This window comes from Pteropus vampyrus, unplaced genomic scaffold (assembly GCF_000151845.1).
Source record: "Pteropus vampyrus isolate Shadow unplaced genomic scaffold, Pvam_2.0 Scaffold391, whole genome shotgun sequence".
NCBI classification, from domain to species: Eukaryota; Metazoa; Chordata; class Mammalia; order Chiroptera; family Pteropodidae; genus Pteropus; species Pteropus vampyrus.
In genome coordinates, this window is record NW_011889172.1 from 1,326,331 (window position 1) to 1,343,334 (window position 17,004).

The 17,004-nt window shown below is 47.8% G+C and overlaps 2 pseudogenes; both read right to left on the reverse strand.

The window, feature by feature from the left end:
- Window positions 1-1,267: 1,267 nt before the first annotated feature.
- Window positions 1,268-1,386, reverse strand: LOC111731698 (annotated as a pseudogene).
- A 3,244-nt stretch (window positions 1,387-4,630) lies between these two features.
- On the reverse strand, window positions 4,631-4,749 carry LOC111731685 (annotated as a pseudogene).
- Between the last annotated feature and the right edge of the window lie 12,255 nt (window positions 4,750-17,004).

The following is a 17,004-nucleotide window of genomic DNA, read 5'->3' on the forward strand; positions in this document are numbered from 1 at the left end:
GGAATCTGAGGCCCAGAGAGGCAGAGTGACTCGCCCCGTTTCCCCCAGTGAATCAGTGTCAGACCTGTGATTCCTAGATCTGTGACCCAGGGAACCTGACCCCAAAGTGCTTGTCTCTAAATACCAGCCAGGTCCTAATCCGGGCCAGGCTGTGTGACCCAGGGTAAATGTCTTAACCTCTCGAGTCTCCATTTCCTCATCTGCTCCAGGACAGCTTGTGGTCAGACATAGCACAAGGCACGGACACTAGGAACACCAGGCTTCATGGGGGCTGATTCCACGCTGAAGCAGCTCCAAGTCCTGTGGAAACATGACTGCGATGGTCGCTCCGAGTAGAAGCCCTGCCCAGCTGCCTGGAGCCCAGCACCACCCCAGTGCCTGCCAGACCTGATCGACGAGGCAGTTCCTCTTCAGGGTACGTATGGGTTTGACTCAGCCAGGCGGGACTGGGGTAACCCAGACAGCTGCTCAAACATAGGCCAGGCTTGGTGGGGACTTTGGCCTCCTTTGGCTGCGTGGGAGCCTGCAGACCTGGGAGGAAGGACTGTACCGATTCAGGCAGATGATGACCAGGCTGGGCAGGGGTAGGCCTGAGGAGATGGCCAGAAGTGGGTGGGTTCTTACAGATCGACTTGCTGGCAAGTTGAACATCTGCGTGAGCAATGGGTTGGAGCTGAAGACCATCTCTCTTCACACTGATGCTGAGTGTTGGTCTCTCCACCTGGAATGCCGTTCTACTCACTCCTCATCTGACCCCTTCTCCATCCCTTAAATCTCACCTTGGACATCCTGCCTCCCACAGCTGACTTCATGTCCCCCGTTACATGCCCTGTATCCAAGTGGCTAGGTTATTTGTCTCCAAGAGGTCCCCAGCACATGGCACATAGTTGACACTCCATAAATATCTATTTCTGGCCTCTCTCTTTTGTTTTCCTGATCTGCTGTCAGTGCTTGTTCCAGGACTTCACTACTGGAATCAGTGTAGCGTTATAATGTGTTTTCTTATCTTTCTGTGTGTGTGTGTGTGTGTGTGTGTGTGTGTGTGTGTGTGTGCGTGTGCGCGCACGCGCGCCAGGGGCGGGGTGGGGGAAGGTGTGTATGCAGCTGCTTCTAGACCCTACTACAGGCCATATCCTCTGCTGGGAGCACCATTTCCCCTACCTCTCCCACTTTTTTTTTTTTTTTTTTTAGGCAAGGCAACCCTTGGTTGACCTCACAGATTGCAAGGAACTTGTCAACTTACAATCACTTATTTTTTTATTTTTTACACCTACAGCATCTGGTCTTCCTAGGTGGTCTCCCATCCAAGTACTAACCAGGCCCGACCCTGCTTAGCTTCCGAGATCAGACGAGATCAGGCTTGTTCAGGGTGGCATGGCCGTAGACATCCCCCTCGATTCGTTACATGAATGAACTCCTCTTCCTGGACCGCCTCTCCTGCCCAGGCCGGGCCCATACCTCCTCCGGGCCCCCTCCCACTGGGCCCTGGGTTTTCCAACACAGCCCTAACCACCCTCGGTTGAAACTGTGTAGTTCCATGTTGTCCGTTTCCCCACTTGAATGTCAGCTTTATCAGAGCAAGAATTTTTCTGTCACTGCTGTGTCCCCAGCACCCAGCAGAGGACTATGATAGGTGCTCGAGAAAGAATGAATGAGGCAGAATGGGACAGGGATCTAGTGGCCAGAGGACCCTGATGCCTCCCTGTCCCCTGGTGCCTCCCGTTTCCGCCATCAGGGTGGTGGGAGGACCCGGCCTGGTGGCAGAGTGATCAACTCGTCGCTTCCCAAACAGGGGTGCGGGCAGCAGGTGGTGGTGGTGGTGGTAGTGGGGGGACTAAATGTGGGTGCCCACTGCCCCCTGGAGCTTGTGGTGGGAATAACAAGACCACCCAGCCCAGGACTTTTGCCCTGCCCCCAGCTCTCCTGCCCACAGGCAGCAAACTTCTCACCACAAGGAGAGGTGAGTGTGGGGAGGAAGCAGGTGAGGTGAGGTGGCGGGGAGAAAGGTGCAAGGGATGCCTATTCAGTAAGTGTCTCCTGACGGTCGGCAGGCTCCAACTAACCCCAGAGGCGGTGTCATCATCCCTGGTCATCGACCTACAGGTGTGGGAAACTGAGGCTGAGAGAGGAGCAGCCATTGGCCTAAAATCAAACATTGGAGTCATAGGACTTGAACTGGGTCGTCCATTGTGTTAGGGGAAACCACTCCCCTGATTCTTCAGATGCATTTTGGCAACTTGGCAAATCACTTGATGAATGAATAAATGAATGAATGGATGTCTTGCTGTCAGTGGTGAGCTCAGAGTAGGAACGGTCACAAGCAAGACCTGGAGTCCAAAGAGACCTGGATTCCAGTCCTGGCTTGGCCACAGCCAGGCTGGGTGACCTGGGGCCATGCTGGGCCCCAGTTTCCTCATCTGTGAAATGTGGATGGTACGCTCTGAGCTGGCTTGCTGGGGCTGTGATGGGGGCTCAAGAGGTGTTGTCATGAAAACACAGAACCAAGGAGACTCTGAGCACAGAACCTGGGGAGATGCTGCCTTGTCAGATTGTTTTTTCTGCTATTTCTGGAGCGGGGGAAGGAAGCCCGAAACTGAATGGGGTGTCCTGCCTTTGGGAGTTTAAATCACAAAAACAAAGGCTGGGCCCAGAGAGGCCAGAGGGGCAGGCCACAGGCTTCCTGTTTGTCTTTGAACAGATGGCCCAGCCGCCGGAAGCTTGTCTGTCTGGATGCTTATCCACTGTCCCTGGAAATCACTCCTTATCCCCCTCGGTGACGCCTCTGTCTAGTTTTGCTCTCACCACATCCCAAAGTCCTGGGAGTCTTCATCAGAGTCTTCAGACACCCAACAGGTCTTCAAATAGAAGTCAGGAGGGTCTGTGAATTTGGAGGAGAAAAACTCTCATCACTCACATTCATTCTGCTTCTATGATGAAACAGTCACTAGATCTGCCACTCGGCCTCGCTATTTAGTGTGTATAGAAAGATGCACAAATTTCATCAAAATTAAAACATATTTTGATAACTGTATCCCAAAGTAATGGGTTTGTAATGGATTTCCTTTATCATCGAGGTGTTTTATTGTATGTGTATGCATTTACAAACTTACACTGTTAAGGGCCCATGTCACAAAAGGTGCCCCTGTAAGAGGAATTTCCCATCATGCTTCTCCTCTGCTTAAAGCCTGCTGTGGCTCCCAATTGCCCTGTGAGGGAAACATACCCCTCCCTGTGGCCTACAGACCCCCTCATCTGTCCTGTAAGCCTGTTCTCTCCCTTTTCCTGACTCATTCATTCATACATTCATTCCACCAGTATTTATTGAGCATCTGCTGTATGCCAGGCATGGGGGGGCTACTGGAAGGAGGTGATGTCAGTGCTGAGACATAAAATTCAAGTGGGTGTTGACCAGGCATAATCAGAAAGGGATGGAGTTTTGGGCAGAGGGGCTAGCAAGGTAAAGATGGAGAAGAGAAGGAGAAGTTCCCTTTGTGGGAGGCAGAGAGGAGAGGGTGAGACTGGAGGGTGATGGTTTTGCAGGCCCAGGTCTTTCATGGTCTCCCATGAGGCCTGGGCATAGCCCAGTGGGGAGCAGTGGCGGAGGTGAAGGGCGAGGTAGGGATGCCTTCCGATTTATTTTAGGAAGATCTGATTCTCACATTTGTCGCTGGCAGAGGTGTCCTTAAGTAAATGTGAAATGGAGGACAAATAGGATGGATGTTTCAAAATTATAAACCCATGAACCTTTGGACTTAGAGAGTCCACTTCTAAAAATCTAGTCTTTACATGGAAAACAATGAGGACAAGTGGCCGTGTTGACTACACAGCCAGGATTGGTAATAGCTATGCACATAGGGCTGGCTCTACTCTTTCTGTCCAGTGGAATACTATGCAGCTGTGAAAAAGAATGAGAATTATGTTTCAATAAAAGAAACCATGAGAACAACATCTATGTAGCACATATGGAACAGATTGGAATAAGGAAAACAAGGTGCAAAGCGGTGTGTATAGGAAGCCCCCTTTTGTAAAATGTTAGGGGAAAATGTATACACTCATGTTTACTTGATTTTCTAGATATCTTCTTCAAAGAACTCCAAGAGGCTAGTGAGGCTGGGGTAAAGAGAAGGGGAGGCACTGTTTCTTTTTTAAATGAATAGGCTTTATTTTTTAGAGAGGTTTCAGTTTACAGAAAATTGAGCAGGTAATACAGAAAGTTTCCATATATCTCCTTGCCCCAGACACTTTCCTCTATTATGACATCTTACTTGAGTGAGGTACATTTGTTACAACTGATGAACCAAAATGGATGCATTATTATTAACTAAAGTTTGTGGTCCGCGTTAGAGTTCACCCTTGGTGTTGTACATTCTGTGGGTTTGCACAAGTGTATAATGACATGTATCCACCATTGTGGTATCATACAGAATAGTTTTACTGCTCTAAAAAATCCTCTAGTCAACCCTCCCTCCCCTGAACCCTTGAGACCACTGTTCTTTTATTTGTTTGTTCATTTGTTTTTATTTTTATTTATTTATTTATTTATTTTTCAGGGAGGCAACCCTTGGTTGACCTCATAGATTGCAAGGACCTTGTCAGCTTACAATCTCTTTTTTTTTTTTTAAATTTTTTACGCCTACAGCGCCTGGTCTTCCTAGGTGGTCTCCCATCCAAGTACTAACCAGGCCCGACCCTGCTTAGCTTCTGAGATCAGACGGGTTTGGGCTTGCTCAGGGTGGCATGGCTGTAGACAAGGCCACTGTTCTTTTTATGTCCCCATAGTTTTGCTTTTTCCAGAATGTGACGTGGTTGGAATCAAACGGCATGTAGTCTTCTCAGAGTGAATTCTTTCACTTAGCAATATGCATTTAAGGTTCCTGCGTGTCTTTTTATGACTTGAGAACTTCTTTCTTTTTCTTGCTAAATAACGTTCTGGGAAGGCATCATATCCTTCTTTACTCAGGCTGCAATATGGGATCATATTCTTGATCCCTTTTGGTGGTTGAGGAAACTGAGGCCACGCGAGCCGCCCAAGTCCTCTGGACTGCTCCCTGAAATAACTGTTTCTCCATCGGGGTCCCTGTGACGCCTCTTCCACTGTCGAAGAGCAAGAGTGAGTCGACTGTGAGGGGCTAAGGTGAACTTTGCCGGAACTTTCTTCTGGCTGGCCACGGCTCCAGGGGACACCACAGCTCCAAGATACATTCACAAGATGATGCAGCTAGGGCTCAGCGAGCCTCGGGCCACCCAACTGACAAGTGGTCGAGTTTGGGTCTGAGGACAGAGCCACCTCTTGCCCCCGAATGCCACCCTCCTGCCTGTGGCATCTCCTCCTGAGCGCAACCTTTTGGAGCAGGCGGCAATGATTTCAGCGAAACTCCGTCTTCTAGATGAATCTAGTTTTCCCCAGCCCAGCTGCTTCTTTTAGCTCTAGAAAATGGCTCTGCCAAGAAAAGGAGGCAGCACCATGCAGCCGTTACGACGCTCAGATGCTTGGGTTCAAAGCCTGCACTTCGGCTCACAATGCCAGCTTTAGAACAGCTAAACTAAAAATACCAGCAATATCAAGTGCTGGGGAGGATGCGGAGAAACTGGCCCCCTCGGATGCTGCTGCTGTTGGGAATGCAAAAATGGTACAGTGGCTCTGGAAAAATTTGGTGGTTCTTAAAACACTAAACGTGCAACCACTATACGACCCTGCAATTCCACTGCTGCATACTTAGAAATGAAGATTTACATTTGCAGAAAAGCCTGTACATAAATGTTTATAGCAGCTTGATTTATAATCACCGATAGCTGGAAACAACCCAACTGTCTTTCAATGGGTGAGTGTAAAACAAACTCGGGTCCATCCTTACAATGGAATATCCTTCAGTAACAGAATAGAACAGGCTATTGACACAGGCAACAAAGCTTTATGCTCAATGCTTCATGCTGCAGTGAAAGAGGAGGCACTCAAAAGGCTGCGTATTGTGTGATTCCATTTATATGTCTCTCGGGAAGACAGAACTGCAGTGGGGGAGAGCAGATCCGCGCGTGTCTGGGCTGGGGAGGGGCTGACTACGAAGGGGCAGCATGAGGAAATTCTAGGGGTGTTCTGGAGTTTTGGAGCTGACAGCGGATGCGGCGATGATGAGTCTGTAATCGGGGCTGTAATGGGGGGATCCCACATGCGCAGCAATGTCTGACGCAGCCGAGGGCTTTTCAGAGGAGGGGCCGTCTAAGCTGAGACCTGAAGACTGTGCTGCAGTCGGGCAGGTGGGAACAGCATGAGCAGAGGCCCGGAGAAGAGGCGGGTGTGTGTGTGTGTGTGTGTGTGAGAGAGAGAGAGACAGACAGACAGACAGACAGACAGACAGAAGGACAGGGAGAGACAGAGACAGAGAGAGAGACAGAGATTCAGAGAGAGGGAGAGAGAGGGAAAGAGAGAGAGAGAGAGAGGAAGAGGGATTGAACCATTTTTGAGATAAAAACTGGAGAGAAAGGCAACTGGAGAAGTTGGTGGGATCTAACCAGACTTTATCTTAAGGGCACTGGGGTGTCATGAGAAGATTTGGAGCAGGAGAGGGAGGCAGCCAGACTTTCTAAATCTTGTTTTAGAAAGATTGCCCTGGATCTAAAGTGGAGGGTTATTTGGAATGAGAAAGACTGGAGGTGACAAAGACGAGATGGTGGCGGCCTGAAGGAACAAAGTCAGGGGCTGGCGGTGGAGAGAGGTGGGCAGACTTGAGAGGGACTATGAGGCAAAATGGATGGGACCTGTGTTTGATCGAAAATGCCCTCCAGTTGCCTGTTTTATAAGTGATAACCTCTGCAAGGTCTGAAACCAACCAAGCCTGGAGGAACTTCTGCAAATCCACCAGAACAGGACAGCCCCCACCCCCATAGAGAAAATGTGTCAAGAACAGCAACAAGTAATGTACAAAAGAGGAGCCCACCAAACTCGAAACTGTCATGTTGTATACATTAAATGTTACAGCCTTTTGTATGTCAATCACACCTTAATAGTTTTTTGGGGTTTTTTTTTAGAGGAAGCCCAGAAGGTGCACAAGCTTACAAAGAGATGCTCACACTCACTGATGAGCAGAGACATGCAGATTTAAATGAGAGACCACTTTTCAGCTACTAGGTTGGCCACAGTTATCAGGATAATGTCCTGCGTTGCTCTGAGCATGTGCTGGGTGAAAGCAAATGAGTGTGTGATAACGTGATCGAAAGCTTTCCCTAGATAGGGGGTGGGGCAGGACATGACGGTTCCTGTAATTGATCATTGTCAGATACAGGAGGTGCCCTTGCCCCCAACAGATAGCCTGTCGGTTCTACCTTTGGGATCTAGCCAGAATCTGAACACTTCTCTCTTCTTCTTCTTCCATCCCCCACTCTGGGTCAGCCTCTTTCATTGCTCACTTGGACCAGGGCGGTAATCTCTGCCCTCACCTCCCACACTCTGTCCTTCCTGCTGCCACCAGAGAGCTCCTGTGAGCACCCGAGTGAGAACACATCCTTCCTAGCTCAGAATCCTCCGTGGCTCCCACCTCACTGAGGGTAAAAGCCCAAGTCCTCCCCGCAGCCCACAAGGCCCTGTGTGATCTGTCCGTCCCCTCCCTGCCCTCCTCCCCTCCCCCTCCCCCCCTCGCTCACTCAGCTCTAGCCACACGGGCCTCCTTGTGCCACACACTACTGAGCTCAGGGCCTTTGCACTTGCTGTTTTCTCGGCCTGGAATGAAGTGACAGGGCTCCCCTGTCACTCCTCTTTCAGGTCTCTATTTAAAGGCCATGTCCCCAGAGACACCTCTGAGCACTCAGTAGAAGTGATCCTCTGCCCTGCTTTATTTTCCTGTATGGCTCATCTCTCCACTTGCCATTTCACGTTATATTATACATCATATTTATTGTCGCCACCCCACCCCATGTTCTCCCCTCCCCCGTGCCACCACAATGAAGGGGAATGTCAGCTACAGACACGAACGAACGCTTGTCTGCCTTGCTGACACCCGTGTCCCCAGTCCTAGAACAGAGCCTGCCATAATAGTTGCTCAATAAATCAACCTAAGGCTCAGAAAGGTGAGGTCGCCTTTTGAAGGCCATATAGCAGGTAAGTAGCAGAGCTGGGATTTGAACCCAGTCCCAGGAGAGTCCAGCCCTGTGCTCATAGCCATCCTGTTTGTACCTCTCCCGAGGCAGATGGCAGACCCTGCAGTGGGTGGCAGGACTGACCTGGGATTCTTTCAGGCCAGGCTCAGCCCTGTGCTGTGAATCCAGCCCGGCTTTATTCTCACTGGTCCACCACTCCCATTTTGCAGACGAGAAAACCAAGACTCAGAGAAGTGGTCATTTATCTCCTGATGTGGCCTTGGGGACAACTGTGGCATAGGACTAAACACTCAGATTCTGGATCAGATAGGCCTAGGTTTAATGAGCATGTATAAAAAGGGTGGGGGAAATCAAGGAAGTCTACCTGTGGAGGTGACGCTGAAAACTGAGGGATGAATAGGAGTTTGGTAGCCGTGGACCTTGCCATTGAGATCCTCACAGGCTCTGCTCCAATATCCAGATGCCTTCGTCAGACAGTTTTCCCTGGAGGCTGCACAGAGCAGGGGAGAAGTACCTGAGAATTAATGCCTCCAGGGGGCAGCCCTCAGCCAGTGGCTGACGGGATTGGGGGTGGGGCGTCGATGGATAAATCGCCAGCTCCCTTGCCTGCAGGTGCACGTCCTTCACGTCCTATGCTGTCTCCCGGGGGTACCAGCTGCCCTTGGGGCTCACCAGCCCTAACACCGCCTTTACTAGCTGCCTTCCCTTCCTGGTCACACTTCCTTTCAGAGACTGAATTGTGTCCCCTCCAATCCGTGTGATAAAGCCCTGCCCTACAGGACCGCGGATGGAACTATGTTTGGAAATAAGGAAACTAAGTGAAAATGAGTCCGATGAAGGCAGAGCCAGCCCGGGTCCAGAAGGTGACATGGGTGAAGCAGAAAGTCTCAGGGGACTGTGATTAACAGGCCAGAGCCAGTGGTGCAGAGAGGAGAGGGGGCCTCCAGGAGGGTTAGGGCCAGATCTCAGGGCGACAGAAGCCACTGTGCTTGCTTCAAAAAAAAAAAAAAAAAAAAAAAACCCTGAAAAAAAAAAAAAAACTTCCTATGTGAAACGGGAGATTCCACAAAGGAAACCTCTGTGGTTTCAGGCCACAAATTAAGGTCACAGCCCATTTCTTTAAGGATATAAAGGAAATGGTTACTAGTTTGGGGCTGGACTGACCTGACCTCAGCCTTCTGGGTGGAGCTATGGGCGCCGTTTCCCTGGGCGTCTCCTCCCTCCTCAGTCTTTCAAGTTTACTCGGGTGGATAGACAGCTGTCAGCTGACCCTGAGGCTCCCTCGGCCCGCAGCTTCTCCTCAATCCCAGCTCAGAAGCAAAAACTATTTTTAAAAAATAGCTTTATTGAGATTTCATTCACATATCATACAATGCCCCATTTAAAGTGTACAATTCAATGGTTTTCAATTTAGTACGTTCACAGACGCCTGCAACCATCATCAGAGGCAATTATAAAACATTTTCATCACCTGAAAAAAGCCAAACAACCCTGTACCCTTTAGATCTCACTCGCCGGTCCCTTGTCCCTTGTCCCCTGAGCCCTAAGCAACCAGTAACCTACTAAATTCTGGGCTTTCGTACGACTGGAATAACACAATATGTGTTCTTTTGCATGTGGCTTCTTTCACCTAGTGAAATGTGTTCCGGGTTCATCCTCGTTGTAGCCTGTGTCAGAACTGAATTTCTGACTGTGGCTGAATAATATTCCACTGTGTGGTTAGACCGCAATGTTTATCTGTTCATCCTGTGGAGGGATGTTTGGGCTGTTCCCACCCGTTGGCTACTGTAAATAGTGCCCCTCTGAATACCTGAGTGCAAGGATGTATGTTTTCATTCCTCTTAGGTGCCTATCTAGAGGGTCACCTGGAAATTCTATATTTAAGCTTTCGCGGAGCTGCCAGATTGTTTCCCAAAGTGGCTATCCCACCGTGTATTCCCGCCAGCACTGAATGAGAGGATCGACTTATCCACATCTTCATGTGAAAATACTTCTTGAGCCCATTTTGCAGGTAAAACTCAGGTATACTGAGGCCAAGCAGCGGATCAGGGTCCCACAGCCAGTGAAGGCCAGAGCCAAGGCTGCACCCAGATCTCTAGGCTGTGGACACGGGGGTTTTCTCATTTCGCTGAAGCTCAAATAAAGAGTCGATGGCTCTTTATTGTGCTCCTACTGTGTACCAGGTTCTGAAGACATCCAGTGAAGACAGGAGACAAGAATCCTTGAAATTGTGGGGCAGGATGACATGGAGAGGACCCAGATTATTTAAAATAATAATAAGTTATAAAGGTGAATATAAAGTAGAAAAATTTGGAGGAATATGTGAGTTTTAACGCGACTTGATTTTTACAGTGTTTAAATGTTTTAAGACTAAGCACGGGTTACTTTTTTATGCTTTTTAAAATTGTGGTAAAATATATATGTGATATAAGATTTGACATTTTCACTGTTTAAAGTGTACGATTCAGTGGCATTGGTTACATTTACAAGGCTGTGCGACCATCGCCGCTATCTATTTCCAAGATTTTTCATGGCCCCAAGCAGAAATTCTGTACCCACCTAGTAAAAACTTTCTCTCCTGATCCCTGGTAAACTTTTACCTCTGTCTTTATAAGCTTGCCTATTCTAGATATTTTATATGAGTGGAATCATAACAGTTTTCTGATGAAAAATGGCCAGACTTCATTTTGTTTGAAATAATGGAAGTCAGACATTGGTGCCAGTTGCTCCATTTGTCTATGATAAACACATTAAAAGGGGTCCTGTGATGCCTCGAGGGTCTTCTCGTGTCAGAAGGGCCGAAAGTGAAGGGTCAGAGGCCACCCCCGGCAGACTCCAGAAGCCAGGCCCAGGAGGAGGAGATAAAGATGCAGATATAAGGCTGGTCTTCCAAGGTTCGGAGTGCCCTTGGCCTCATGGAGGTCTGAGCACTTCGCAGCCCAAGGAATGAAGGAGGTCACACTGTAACCCAGCAATAATGAACCACATTGTTTTGTCAGATAGTGAGTCCCATCACCTGATGTTCTCAGACAGAGCCAGGTCCAATTTGTAATGATCTGTTCATACATCTGGGTCCTTAAAATATCTGAGTTCAGGATGGCAGACACTGTTCTATCTTGTGTGGCACAGAGGTTGGCATACACTAGGTACTCAATGGATACTCGTTGAATGAATTAGTGAACAGCCAGACACCACCCATCAGAAAGAAGCCCTGACTTTAAACTCAGAAGACCAGCCTTCGAATTTCTGCAGTGTGGCCTGGGGCACGAAGTTTCCCTCATTGTGCCTCTGGTTTTCCATCTGTAAATTCGGTGCAACCACAGCACCTACCTCCAAGGCTGGGAGAGGAGATTCCAAACCATTTGTTAAGCGCCTGGCATGGAGCAAAGGCTCCAAGAAACGTGTACACCATCTCTCTCTCAGATCTTTTAAGAGAGAACCATAGAAAACAGTCTGAACACAGCCTGCGGGAGAAATTCCTGTGCTGGGCGGGATTGTTTTTTCATGACCCCGAGGTCCTGGCTAAATTTTGGGTCAAAGCTGGTTTTTGTTTCTTCAAATTCTTTCACTCACGTGGTCCAAAATGAGGTCGTGGCTTCCAATATCCCCGCCAGGCTCAGTCAGGAGCATCCCCTGAGATGGCGAGAAAACCCTGCCAAGAATGCAGAGGCGTCATCCGAAGACGGTCATCCGGTGTCCAATCTTTCGATCCCTGGGTCCCCTTTTACAAATAATCATAACGTCTTTCCGTGTTCTTAACATTTTTTTTTTCTGCGTTTCAGAGGAATACATGTTAATTATAGACCATTTTTGAACATTTCCAGAAAAGACTCCAGAAGAAAAAAAGAAAAATGTTGCCCTGGTGCCCACCGATGCTGGCATTTTTGTGGATTCCCTTCTGGTCATTTTTCTCTACAGAACAGGTATCTGGGCTAATTTCTCAAAGTTGGGATTGTTCTGGGACCTGTCGCATCCTCTTAGCAACACCTTGGGATCAATTTTCCACATCATTGAAACTCCAAAGCCTATTGGATTTAGGATCCAAACCCACCCTAAATCCAGATTGATTTCATCTTGAGATCCCTAACTAACTGCATCCACAATGATCGTATTTCTAAGTAAGGGCACATTCTGAGGCTCCGGGTAGACACGGATTTAGGGGTTGGGGGCGATAATGCACCCTTTCCCCTTCCTGAGCTGATGAGCCCTGGAGATGACATTCCACGGGAGTTGCAAGAACAGAGCTGTGTGCTCAACCCAGAGGCCACTGGGAGGCCTCTGTTTCTGGTACACCTAAAATTGATCACCATGATAAGTCTAGTAATCACCTTTCACTGTACATAGTTATTTTGATATTATTGACTATATTTCTTTTACAATATATTACACCCCCATGATTCACTGATTTTATAATCGGCAGTCTGTACTTCCTAATCCTTTCACTTTTTCACTCTTTCCCTTTATCCCCTTCCCTCTGGCAACCATCAGTTTGTTCTCTGTATCTATGAGTTTGTTTCTGTTTTGTTTTTTCATTGGTTTTGGTTTTTAGAATCTACATATAAGTCAAATTATGTATTTGTCTTTCTCTGTGTGACTTATTTCACTTAACATAATACCTACTAGGTCCATCCATGAGGTTGCAAATGGTAAGACTTCATTCTTTTTTATGGCTGAGTAATATTCCATTGTGTCTATACATCACTTCTTTATCCAGTCGTCTACTGATGGGAACTTAGGTTATATCTATACATTGGCTATTGTAAATAACACTGAAATATAGGAGTGCATATTTCTTTTTGGATTTGAATTTTTAGGTGAATACCCAGAAGTGGAATTGCTAGATTATTTGGTAATTCTATTTTTAATTTTGGGGGGAACCTTCCTACCATTCATTTTCCATAGCAGCTGCACCAATGTGCGATCCCACCAACAGTGCACGAGGGTTCTATTTTCTCCACGTCCTCACCTTATTCGTTGTCTTTTTGTATAAAATGTACCATTTTTCAGTGTCCAGTACATTTAGGACATTCACAGTGTTGTGCAACTCTACCTCTACCTAGTTCCAAAACTTTTTCATCAACCCCAAAACGAGACTCTGTCTCCATTAAGCTGCCAATCTCATTTCCCCCTCCCCCCAGCCCCTGGCAACAACAAATCTGCTTCCTGTCTCTAGGAATTTGCCTATTCTGGACATTTCATATAAATAGAATCAACGAACATGTGCCCTTTCATGTCTGGCTTCTTTCATTCGGCATGATGTTTTGGAGGTTCATCCATGCTGTAGAGCATGTCAGAGCTCCATTCCTTTTTGTGGCTGAATAATATTCCACTGTATGGATAGTTCACTTCATATCCATCCCATACACGTAACTATGCACCTTACTTCTTCACTTCTGTTTCTGGGAGCTCTTCTTCTGCCGGTACCGGAGCACGTTGGTGCGCCACACTCATTTTCTCGGCTGCATGTGTCCCTTTGGTGGAGTCAGCTCAGGCCACCGTAGCAGAACACCACAGACAGCATGGCTTACACAACAGACATTTTTCTCTCATGGTTTTGGAGGCCAGGTGTCTGAGATCAAGGTGTGAGGTTTGGTTTCTGGCGAGCGCCCTCCTTCTGCTGGTGGACGGCTGAGTCCTCACTCAGCATCTCCTCCGTCCTCGCACAGAGAGTGCTCTGCTGTCTCTTCCTCTTCTCCTAAGGACACCAGTCCTATCGGATCAGGGCTCCACCCTTATGAACTTATTTAACCTTAATTACCTCCCTAAAAGCCGTTTCTCCAAATACAGTCACCTTGGGGTTAAGAATTGAACATCGGAATTTGGGGCAGGGGGTGGTGGTGGCGATAGGAGGGTGGGACACGATTTAGTCCATGACACCTTTCTAGGGTTGGATTATGTCGTATTTAACCTGTCCCTCTATGAAGGGCATTCAGGTTGTTTGCATTCATTCACCAACTCAAACTAGGCTTTAGAGCAGGTGTTGGCGAAACTGCATCCTATGACTTGTTTTTGTAAACAACATTCTATTTGTTCTTTACAACGGAGCATAGCCACACCCATCATTTGCATTTATTTGCATATCATTTATTTGCATAGTGTCTCTGCTACAGGGAGTAGCAATAAAGATAGTATGGGCTGCAAAGCCAAAAATGTTTACTCTCTGGATTTGCCAATTCCTGGTCAATGCATTTGAATAAATTTGTAGTAGAAATTTCTAAAAGGGGAACACTCCCTATATGTTTTTAAAAGTCCCATTTGCAGTTGTTACAGGTCCCTTCTGAGACGTTAAAGGTGCAGAATCTCTGAAAGCTATATAGGAGCTTTTCAGTGGCCAGGAACAGTTTTGGCTGCCCAGGGACCAGCCACCAGGTCAAGAGGAGAAATTACAATCTAAGACCCACATTCTAACAAAAGCAGGAGCCCCCTTGAAGAGCATCACCTGCACCCACTGGTCTAGCGGCCACTCTGCCTGAACTCTCATCAGAAACCCGCAGGACCCCAGTCCTACAGGGTCGACATCCCTGAGACCCTCTGCTCTGTCTGGCTCATTGTTGCCTGGGCAGTACTTTGTGGCCTAGTATTTTAAATATCATCCAGGATCTCTTGGTGTTTCTTAACTTACTCCTCTCTTTACCAAAGGCTAAGTCTGCTGAGCCAAAGGGGTAGAAATTCCAGATTTTTATGTAGCAAGAAAGAAGACCTGAGGAGAGTAGTGAGTGTCCCTATAGTACGGGGCATCCCTGTTGCACCCTCACCCAACCCATGGGCCCTCAGCACAAACGCTCAAAAATAAGTCAAATGTGAAAAAAAAGGAAACAAGTGGAATTTAAAAAACTAACCAGCCAAACAAAATAATCCCTAATGATGGAAATGCTGTATGCTTCCTTTTCAATTGGCAGCAATGATTGTTACTATGATCTTCTACTGTCTCATCAGAGATTTCACCCCATGATGTCACAAGTTGCCAACACCCATGTGCCCATTCCTGGCTAGGGCTGAGGCCTGTGGCCTGGTAAACTCAGAGTGAATAAATGATGTCAAAGAAGTAGATCAGCCTCAGCATGGACAGGTACCTTTCTTTATTGTGCTCCAAACTTTTCTGTTGAATGGTGGATGCTGATTTGTCACCTCCTCCCCCAATGATCGTTACTAAAATATCTTAAAGCATAAAATACCACTTATCAAGGGTGGATCCAGGCTCTGTGGGCCCTAAACACACCAATATATCTATGCTGCAAGTGTCACATGAACAGTCAACCAGGTGAATCTATTTTCTTAGCCCCTTGTGGTTGCCGTGGATGACAAATACATAAATTTAAGAAGGACAGTTCATAGATAAACATGGGCTTTTGACATAAATGTGTATGTGTGTATTTAAGACACTCCATTTTCTTGGGAATCATGCTCCTAAAATTTAAGGAAGGAGACCAAGCAGGTGGGAAAATTAATTATCACTATGTCAACACACGCTAAACCCTGTTATTAAGGAAATATTGGAGTGGTTCTTGTGTTATTTCTACAATGGTATTTAAATGTCATCCAAATGGCTCTGTAGTGCCTTTTTAAGAGGAGCGTTTCACTGTTTTCTAGAACCTTTGAATTGTCACTGATAAATTTACACTGTTTTTCTGCATACCTTTTTGCCAAATGGTTTGTATTTGTAATCCGCCAGATGCCTGCACAGTTTTGTCTCTTCTCATCATTTCAATAGACGTGTGTTAAAGGTACTTGGAGGGTGGCGGTTGTCTCTCCATTTCTTCACACTGGCAGGCCATGCCGAGGCTCTGGGGATCAGAGGTACTATTGGATGTGTCTGGCAGGTAGACTCCAGTATGGCACACGTAGAATTGCGCTTCCGGTGACGGCCGCCAGGGGGAGCGCAAGGCCGAGAACCCGGCGTCTGCCTTGAAGTGAAGCCGGAGGCCGGGAGGGCGGCGGAGCGGGCGGGGGTAGAAGGGAGGCTGGAGGCAGGCGGGGCCACAGATGCGGGCACCTTAAGCAGCACGCACAGTGTCCTCCTTTCATCAGTTACCACAGAGTTTCTCCACCGCGCCCCTCCATCCACACCACTCCCCCGCTCCATCCCCTCATCCGCCCCTTCCCCCAGGGATCTGAGGCTCTTTATTTTAAATGACCACGTAGAGAAAGACGAGGAAGGACACACCCCTAGCTGTGAACGTGGCCCGTGGTCTAAGGAGAAGACAGTCCCTCTTCCAGAAACATTGTGCTTAGTTCTACATGTTTCAAGAAGCAGGAGATTTGACAAACATTCATTAGATTAATTCAAGTGTAAGTTATTTCCTTCCTTTGAGCGGGGCCCTAGGGGTCACAGAAGATTCTGAAAAGAGCTGAGCCTTCAGGACCCGGACACAGGCACGCTCCAGCCCAGGGCTGGACAGAAGGGGCACAGGCTCGTGTAGCATGGATCTAGGTGGTGTGAGGGGCAGGCAGACAGTGTAGGCTAAAGACTGCAGGAGTTGGGCCTCGGGGTTCTCTGGCCATGTACACATTTTTTTGCCCTGAAATGCCCTCTATGCTTCTGTTATCAAGAAAGTCCCAGTGATCAGTGGTACATGGGGTCAAGGACAATCGCTTCACCAGATGGAGAAAGGACAGGTTCTTGGGGTAGGGAGGGATCACAGGTTCCACCTTCATACCACTTACGGAGCTTCAAAGCCCAGCCTTGACCTTGCTTCCTGTGTGGCCTCAAGCAGTTATCTTGGCCTCTCTGAGCCCTGTGAGATGGATGAGCCAAATGAGCTAATGTGTGGCCAGGGGCTTTGGGGACCTGATAGCTTGTAGTTAGATTCCTGTGTCATGGAGCTTCTTGACTCATTTGCTCCACACTGGTTTCTCGAGCACATACTGTGTACCAGGCTTTGGGAACACAGCAGTGAATAGGACAGTCCAGGC